This window comes from Sphaeramia orbicularis, chromosome 8 (assembly GCF_902148855.1).
Source record: "Sphaeramia orbicularis chromosome 8, fSphaOr1.1, whole genome shotgun sequence".
Taxonomy (NCBI): Eukaryota; Metazoa; Chordata; class Actinopteri; order Kurtiformes; family Apogonidae; genus Sphaeramia; species Sphaeramia orbicularis.
Window position 1 is genome coordinate 9,491,707 of NC_043964.1, and position 10,160 is coordinate 9,501,866.

General features: G+C 34.4%; 1 long non-coding RNA gene across 1 annotated transcript in view; it reads left to right on the forward strand.

The window, feature by feature from the left end:
* The first annotated feature begins 3,812 nt into the window (after positions 1 to 3,812).
* The window catches only part of LOC115424581 (uncharacterized), a 38,383-nt gene continuing 32,035 nt past the window's right edge, over positions 3,813 to 10,160 (forward strand). Inside the window, exons 1-2 of the long non-coding RNA XR_003936103.1 lie at positions 3,813 to 3,876; positions 5,785 to 5,789. This is a non-coding gene — a long non-coding RNA (uncharacterized LOC115424581). The remainder of the gene's footprint in view (positions 3,877 to 5,784; positions 5,790 to 10,160) is intronic.

A 10,160-nucleotide genomic window follows, 5' to 3' on the forward strand; every position in this document is an offset into this window, starting at 1 on the left:
ATTACCAGAAAGTCTGGAAGATACTATAAGAAGAATGGGAGAAGTTGTCACCCGAATATTGAGGAACACTTGCGCAAGTTTCAGGAAGCGGTGAAGGCAGTTATTGAGAAAGAAGGAGGACACATAGAATAAAACATTTTCTATTATGCTAATTTTTCTTGTGGCAAATAAATTCTCATGACTTTCAATAAACTAATTGGTCATACACTGTCTTTCAATCCATGCTTAAAATATTGTAAATTTTGCTTCCCCACCCTGTACAGGAAGTAATTTTTAAAAAATTAAAATTCCATCATTGTTTCTTAAATGGCATGTTTTAAGGTTTCAATTACTATGAATAAAATATTTTTCTTCCATCACTCTTGGTTTTGTTGGATTGTTAAAAAGTTCCCGTTTTTTTGGGTCACCCTGTACATCAGTGACCTCCTGACCCAGTATGAACCCACCAGACCCCTCAGGTCATCTGGATCCGGTCTGTTGTCAGTTCCCAGAGTCAGAACCAGACATGGAGAAGCTGCGTTCAGCTTCTATGCTCCACATGTCTGGAACAAACTTCCAGAAAACCTCAGATCAGCTGAAACACTCAGTTTATTTAAATCCAGGTTAAAGACCCACCTGCATTTGAATAGAGTTTGTATTCATCAGTTCAGATCTGCACTGTTCCTTTTAAGACAAAAGTTTTTATCTGTTTAATCTGCTTGGCTCTTTTATCTGTTTATCTGTTTTACCTATTTATCTGATTTTTGTTTGTTTGTTTTTCTCATGCCTTCTGCTGTAACGCTTTTAATGTTTTATGTAAAGCACTTTGAATTGTCTTTTACATGAAATGTGCTATAGAAATAAAGCTGCCTTGCCTTGCCTAACACCTTGACTCGCACTGTTCCGAGTCATTTCTATTGAACGCCACTATTTTCGACATAAAATTCTCTTGTATTCAGTGTGGATGGTAAAGTAAGAGTTTCATTGTAAAAGGAAACCTGTTTGTTTACTTCACACATGACAATAAAACACTTTGAATCTCTTTGAATATTAAATGTTTTGCACTTTAAACAGTTGCTGGTATAAATGAAAGTGCAGATAATACAGAACCAGCTGCGCCCAGTGTGTGTGGGTTCTGTTTTCACTGTAAGTGCTGGTTAATCACAGCCTGTGTGAATATCATTAATTAAATTTTGGCTCCTTCAGTCACAGGCGCCGTAATAAAACGAAACTCCAAACAATAAAATGTAAACTGGATCTTCAGCAGGAAGCGAAATGCAGCCGAATCAGGCTGAAGGAGGTGGATCTGTGGTTAAAATGTTATTATAAATGCAAGCAGGTGATGTTTAACCCTTTCATGCATTAACCCTCCAGTATCCGGGTGCGCCTTTTAGGCACACTTTGCATTTCGTTTTAAAAATCTTCATATTATTTTTCACAATTTAAATAAGGTTAGAATTCAAAACTTGTTCATTTTTGCATGATCTTTAAAATTCTAGCCACCAACTAAAATGTGCACATTGTAAACAAAATAAAAATACAAGACTAGCATCAGTCTCCCAAGTGTGCCTAAAACGCACCATTTCTTCCATTTGATATGTATGATTAGGGCTGACCTTGATTTACAAAAATAAAATCAAATTAGAGCAGAAAAATAAATCAATATAATATTCAATAGTTTGATTTATAGGTGTGCATTTTACACACACTTGGTGACAGATGCTAGTATTTTTGAACATTTGACCTAGCACCAAAAATAATAATGCAAATTAACTAATGTTGGAGTTAATCATTGACATATGCCAGATGAGAAAATCAAATAATATGTGATCCACTTTTTATGTAGTATATTGAATTTTTTTTTTTTTTTTGCATCCCCCAAAAAAGGTTTGTTTACATTACAAACATGGCATTTAAAGGGTTAAAAAATGTGACAATTATGGATTATTTGGTATTTTTATTTATGGTGCAAGTTGATGAAATAGAAAAAAAGTGTAAAAGAATTAAAAACAAACTATATGAAAATTTTTTTCACATTATTCCACAGGTGTGCGAAAAAGGCACACTTGGTGCTTAGTAAGGGCCTTGCTGGACGGGATACCGGAGGGTTAATTTTGAGAACCTTAATCAAGATACTTTTCCTGATTTTATTCCTCTTTAGGCATGAAATAAAAGGAAAATTTTTATGAGCCTATTTTTCATGGAGTTGCAAAAATGTCCACTCAGCTGAAGAAGCAAAGAAACATGTATTTACCGATATACTGCATGAAAACTATGGAAAAAAAAACATTTTTAATGCTGCTCATCTGATGTTTTTTTCGCATTTTAACATACCTGCATGGAGATAATTTGCAAAAAAAACCAAGAAAACAACAACAACCTTTTTGTTTAAAAAACAAAATAGTTAATCACAGTCTAATAACAATTAGCATTTTTTTTTTTTTTACACTTAAACATGTTTCTGCAGATCAGGTTTTTCTAGATCAGCAAATTTACAGTAATGGTGTGAATTACAGTGTATGGCTGGGGCGTCAAACTCATTTTGGTTCAGGGGCCATATTTAGCCCAAGTTGATCTCAAGCGGGCCAGACCAGTAAAATAATGACTTCATAACCTATAAATAATGACAAATCCAAGTTTTTCTTTGGTTTTATTGCAAAAAAAAAAAAAATTATGAAAATATTTACATATTACAAAAAAGACGTGTATAACCTGAAAAAACTAAAATTTCATTTGAAAAATTAGTGCAATTTTAACAATATCATGCTTTGGCTTAGTATTTATACATGTATATTTACACACAATGTTACATAAACATTTAGTAACAGGCAGAATATTGTTAACATTTTGGATTTTGGTCTAAAATTTGAACAATTTCGACAATATTACATCTCTATTAACAACTCCAGATCACAGTGGATCCATAAATACATAAAACATTTAGTAACAGGCTGAATATTGTTAAAATTGCACATTTGGGGTTGTTCATCATTTTTTTATATTTATTTACATTTTATTGTGAAAGAATAGTTTTATAAATGTAAATATTTTCACAGTGTAATGTTATTTTTTTCATTAAAATTTTTTCCACATAATTTTTCACAAACAAAATTTGTAGTTGTCATTATTTATGGGTTATTGTGTTTTTATTTTCACTGTAGATCACATTGGTCTGTATGTGGAACCTGAACCAAAATGATTTGGATGACTTTGACCGCTCAGGTTCATTTTTGCACTTTTATCCAGCGGGCAGGGATGGAACCTTTGGCGGGCCAGATTTGGCCCCCGGGCCACATGTTTGACACCTGTGGTGTATGGGATGATACATAAGCATGTCCACTGTGTTGGCTGATATGGAACTAAAACAACAAAATCCATAAATATACAAGAGAACAGCTTTGAACGGCTGTCCACTGTAGTGAGCACTGTGCATGAAAGGGTTAAAGGTGGGGTAGGAGATCCTGGAAAATGGTTCGAGCAAGCTACATTTGGAAAATACACAATTCAAAAATCCAAACCCTTTCTTCAGACTTTCCCCCGAAGCCACGCCTCCCAAGTACTGGAACGCACAAGGGTTGACGAGCACTGCGCAGCATCAGTTCACTTGTTATTTAATACATGTTCTAAATAATCTCGGGCGAGTAAGCACAGCTGATTGTAGTATGACTGATGTTAGGCTAGCAGCCCACTGAAGTTAGCTTTGAACGCTGTAATCTGTCAACACGATATCATGAATTGCGTACAGATAACACGCCACTTTTAATTGGAGTGTTATCTGTACGCATTATAAGCTTTCAGCGTGTATATTTACGCCGCGTAAAAATCACATGCCATTAGCTTGATTAGCGGTTAGCATGATTAGCTGTTAGGGTTAGTGATTAGCATGATTAGCGGCTCGTGCGATTAGCCATACCATACCATACCATGCCAACTTTATTTATAAACCACTTTAAGAACTTTACAGCTCGCCAAAGTGCTGTACACAAATCGTAAAACAAGGAAATAAATAAGTAAAAACAGTGATAACACAGGGTGCAAAACAGGCTAAGGACAACAAAATACAACCATCATAAAAACAAATAAAAAATAAAGACAAATTAAAAACTGGTAAAAACAGGAAATCTAAAAAAAAAAAAAAAAATTGTGGTTAGGGTTAGCGATTAGCTGCTAGCGCAAGTGGTGTTAAAAAAACACGCAAAAAGATGAAAGTGCGTACGTATTGCAACGTGATTCCATGAGATCAGTCTGAATCTGTGCATTTCACTATTTGTTTGTCGGCAGATCAGCCCCAATTCATACCTAGCTTGCTAACGTTACATTCCCGTGTGATTTACGTTAGTGCCAAAAGACCTTTCCGGTGAACTTACATCCTAATATAGCTAATGTAGCCAAGCTCTGGCTCTGGCTTCGTTTCCTGTACAAGCGCTCCAAACCTCTGCGAAAGAGGGGTTTGCGTAGAGGGGGGAGGGACAAATGGCAGTTGAGTTTGATAGACACATCACCATCCAGTCATTTCGATGGGCCAGTTAAAAAGATGAAAGGAACAAGTATTTTAGAAATAAGTGCTGATCCAGACCCCTGTCCACATCCACATGATCCCTTTGAACATCATTCCTTACATTAGTACCATTACCTCATGGTACCGAACAAAGCAGGTCCACTCACTGTTCATGCAGAGGTGGACCATACAGACCCTGGAGACCACATTGGACCTTACAGACCTGGGAGACCACATTGGACCTCACAGACCCTGGAGACCACACTGGACCTTATGAAGACCACATTGGACCTTACAGACCCTGGAGACCACATTGGACCTTACAGACTCTGGAGACCACATTGGACCTTATAAAGACCACATTGGACCTTACAGACCTGAAGACCACATTGGACCTTCCAGACCCTGAAGATCATATTAGACCTTACAGACCCTGGAGACCACACTGGACCTTACAGACCCTGGAGACCACACTGGACCTTACAGACCCTGAAGACCACATTGGACCTTACAGACGATGGAGACCACACTGGACCTTACAGACCCTGGAGACCACACTGGACCTTACAGACCCTGAAGACTACATTGGACCTTACAGACCCTGAAGACTACATTGGATCTTACAGACCCTGGAGACCACACTGGACCTTACAGACCCTGAAGACCAAATTGGACCTTACAGACCCTGGAGACCATACTGGACCTTACAGACCCTGAAGACCACACTGGACCTTACAGACCCTGAAGACCACATTGGACCTTACAGACCCTGAAGATCACATTAGACCTTACAGACCCTGAAGACCACATTGGACCTTATGAAGACCACACTGGACCTTACAGACCCTGGAGACCACACTGGACCTTATGAAGACCACATTGGACCTTACAGACCCTGAAGATCACATTAGACCTTACAGACCCTGGAGACCACATTGGACCTTACAGACCCTGAAGACCACATTGGACCTTACAGACCCTGAAGATCACATTCGACCTTACAGACCCTGGAGACCACATTGGACCTTACAGACCCTGAAGACCACATTGGACCTTACAGACCCTGAAGACCACATTGGACCTTACAGACCCTGGAGACCACACTGGACCTTATGAAGATCACATTGGACCTTACAGACCCTGAAGACCACATTGGACCTGAGATTGTTCCCTCACTGTAACTGTTGCTGTCACTGTTAGTTTAGTTTTAGTTTAGTTTATTTCAGACACAGACATAATACTGTCTTTGAATGTGTGCGGAAACTGCCAAAAATAGTCACTTGCCCCATAAAGGGTTAAACTAGTAGACATGGTTGGTTACTGGTGTCATCCTGGTCCAGAAAAATATGCAGCTGAGGGACGAGTACTGTTCAGTTCTGGCACCGGCTCACTGAACCGTAGACTGTGTGCAATTGGGGATTTCATTTTAGTTCGGTTGACTTTGTATTATGTTATTAGTGTCTGTTTTGTTTTCCTCTGGTGTGTTGGTCGGTTTAGCCAAAGCCTTTGTACACGTTCCCTCTTGTGTCGTTGTGTTACGTCAGTTTGTTCTCTTAAATCTTTGTGTTTTGTTGCTGTTATTTTGAGAACAGAATGTAGACAATAATAAGAGACGATGCCCTGCACCCAGGTTGTTCCTGGGACAGGGCGCCCTCTTTTAAACATCTAATTATTATTTAGTTTTTTATTGTTTTTCTTGTTTTTTTTTGGGGTACATTAAAAATGCGGGGGGGGGGGCAAAGGGGTATTGTTTTTGGTTTGGTCTGTTTGTTAACACTCTAGCAGCAAAACTATTGGTTGAATTCAGACCAAATTTGGTTTATAGATTGCCAGTGACCCAGAATAGATCTCATTACATTTGGGAAAAGTAGGTCAAAGTTAAAATTTTTTATGAATTTTCAAGTCTTTTTTCCCCCCATTTACTTATAATGGATGAAATTTCTAATGTCTGTAGCAGCAAAACTATTGGTTGAATTCATACCAAATTTGGTTTATAGATTGCCAGTAACCCAAAACAGATTTGGTTATATTTTGGGCAAAGTAGGTCAAAATGAATTTTTTTATGAATTTTTAAAATATGTTTTTTCCATTTACTTATACTGGGTGAAATTTCAAATGTCTGTAGCAGCAAAACTATTGGGTGAATTCATACAAAATTTGGTTTATAGATTACCAGTGATGCAGAATAAATGTGTTTACATTTTGGGAAAAGTAGATCAAAGTTTACATTTTTTATGAGTTTTTATATTTTTTTTCCCTATTTACTTGTAATAGGTGAAATTTCAAAAGTCTGTAGCAGCAAAATTATTGAGTGAATTCATACCAAATTTGGTTTATAGATTGCCAGTAACCCAAAACAGATTTAGTTGTATTTTGGGTAAAGTACATGAAAATAAAAAAAAAAAGTGTTATGAATTTTTAAAATATATATATTTTTTCCATTTACTTATACTGGGTGAAATTTCAAATGTCTGTAGCAGCAAAACTATTGGGTGAATTCATACAAAATTTGGTTTATAGATTGCCAGTGATGCAATAAATGTGTTTATTTTGGGAAAAGTAGATCAAAGTTTACATTTTTATGAGTTTTTATATATTTTTTTTCCCTATTTACTTGTAATAGGTGAAATTTCAAAAGTCTGTAGCAGCAAAATTATTGAGTGAATTCATACCAAATTTGGTTTATAGATTGCCAGTAACCCAAAACAGATTTAGTTGTATTTGGGTAAAGTACATGAAAATAAAAAAATTAAAAGTGTTATGAATTTTTAAAATATATATATTTTTCCATTTACTTATAATGGGTGAAATTTCAAATGTCTGTGGCAGCAAAACTATTGGATGAATTCATACCAAACTTGGTTTATTGATTGCCGGTAACCCAAAACAGATTTGGTTATATTTGGGTTAAGTAGGTCGAAACAAAAAACATGTATGAATTTTTAAAATATATATTTTTCCATTTACTTATAATGGGTGAAATTTCAAATGTCTGTAGCAGCAAAACTATTGGGTGAATTCATACAAAATTTGGTTTATAGATTGCCAGTGATGCAGAATAAATGTGTTTACATTTTGGGAAAAGCAGGTCAAGTTTACATTTTTATGAGTTTTTATATATTTTTCCCCCTATTTACTTAATAGGCAAAATTTCAAAAGTCTGTAGCAGCAAATTATTGAGTGAATTCATACCAAATTTGGTTTATAGATTGCCAGTAACCCAAAACAGATTTAGTTGTATTTTGGGTAAAGTACATCAAAATAAAAAAAATAAAAATGTTATGAATTTTTAAAATATATATATTTTTTCCATTTACTTATAATGGTGTGAAATTTCAAATGTCTGTGGCAGCAAAACTATTGGATGAATTCATACCAAACTTGGTTTATTGATTGCCGGTAACCCAAACAGATTTGGTTATATTTTGGGTAAAGTAGGTCAAAATAAAAAAAATGTGTGAATTTTAAAATATATATATTTTTCCATTTACTTTTAATGGGTGAAATTTCAAATGTCTGTAGCAGCAAAACTATTGGGTGAATTCATACAAAATTTGGTTTATAGATTGCCAGTGATGCAGAATAAATGTGTTTACATTTTGGGAAAAGCAGGTCAAAGTTTACATTTTTTATGAGTTTTTTTAGATATAAATTTTTCCCCCTATTTACTTATAATAGGCGAAATTTCAAAAGTCTGTAGCAGCAAAATTATTGAGTGAATTCATACCAAATGTGGTTTATAGATTGCCAGTAACCCAAAACAGATTTAGTTATATTTTGGGTAAAGTAGGTCAAAATAAAAAAAAAAATGTTATGAATTTTTAAAATATTAATATTTTTTCCATTTACTTTAATGGGTGAAATTTCAGATGTCTGTAGCAGTAAAACTATTGGATGAATTCATACCAAATTTGGTTTATAGATTGCCAGTAACACAAAACAGATTTGGTTATATTTTGGGTTAAGTAGGTCAAAATTAATTTTTTTAAATGACTTTTTAAAATATATTTTTTCCATTTACTTATAATGGGTGAAATTTCAAATGTCTGTAGCAGCAAAACTATTGGGTGAATTCATACAAAATTTGGTTTATAGATTGCCAGTGATGCAGAATAAATGTGTTTACATTTTGGGAAAAGTAAGTCAAAGTTTACATTTTTTATGAGTTTTTTATATCTTTTTTTTTTTTCCTATTTACTTATAATAGGCGAAATTTCAAAAGTCTGTAGCAGCAAAATTATTGAGTGAATTCATACCAAATTCGGGTTATAGATTGCCAGTAACCCAAAACAGATTCGGGTACATTTTGGGTAAAGTAGGTCAAAATACAAAACTTTATGAATTACCAAATTTGGCTTATAGATTACCAGTGATGTAGAATAGATTTTTTACTTTTGGGAAAAGTAGTTTAAAGCTTAGATTTTTCTATACATTTTTTAAATCTTTTTTTCCCCATTTACTTATAATGAGTGGAATTTCAAATGTCTGTAGCAGCAAACTATTGGATAAATTCATACCAAATTTGTTTTATAAATTGCCAGTGACCCAGAAGGTCCAAATTCAATTTTTTTTTAATGAATTTTTTTTTTTTTTCCTCTCCATTTACTTATAATGGGCGAAATTTCAAATATCTATTAGAACATAAATTTTGCCTGTCAGCCAGCTGAGCCCATAAAAGAAGAAGAAAAGAAAAAAGAAGAAAAAAAAAAAAGAAAACTAAAAAAGAAGATAAATTTTGCTTCAATTTACTTCAAACTTGCCACATATATAGAAGCTACTGATATGCTGACATCAGCACATGCATGGACATGATGACATCAGCTGGATTGATTCCAAAATAAGCTACAATATGTGCGAGGGATGAGGTTTGTTGTGCCTGGCACCACTTATTTCGCTTTATTTCCTTTTCCTTATTTTTTGGGATAAACAAAAATACAACACATTTTTCAACCTTTAATTCTGTCTCCACATTGTTTTACTGTTTGGTCCCTGACAGAAAGTCTCTCATTATTTTGAGATGCAAAGTACTTTATTGTTCATTATTTTTGATTTGCAGGATTTTCCCAATAAAGTGGTGGACATGGGCGTCCATTTTATCTAAGGTCAGAAAAAAAAAACTATAACAAGGAACTGTGGGAAGGCAACCGTTCCAACAGAGGACCAGTGGATACGGACAATTAAAGACATATTTGTAATGGAAAAACTAACACAGAGACTGGATAAAATAGACTGACTGTTGCTACCTAGGCACAATTATGGAAGTGATTAGTTACCATAATTTAAATTAAAATGCGTTTGAAGAAATGCTTCTTCATTTGAAGAATATGGCTGCATTATTGACTTGTAAATAAAATTATTAATAAATTATCCAATCTGCATTTTCATTTTCTTATTCAACACCAATCATTCTTCTACTTAATTAAAAAGAAAAACACATTTGAGATGTAATTTTCCAAAACATGCCCCAGCAAATAATTACCGAAATTCAATTTCAAATCTAAAATTCAAAAATTTAAATGCATTAGCAAAATGATTTTTCAATTTCAGCAATTTCTTTTTTCAATTTAGATTATGGTAACTAATCGCTTCCATACACAATGTTTTCTTTTGTACTCCGTTTGTTCTTTTTGTTTTTTGGTATTGTTATAATTGTCCATAAAACTCAATAAAGATTTAAGTTATT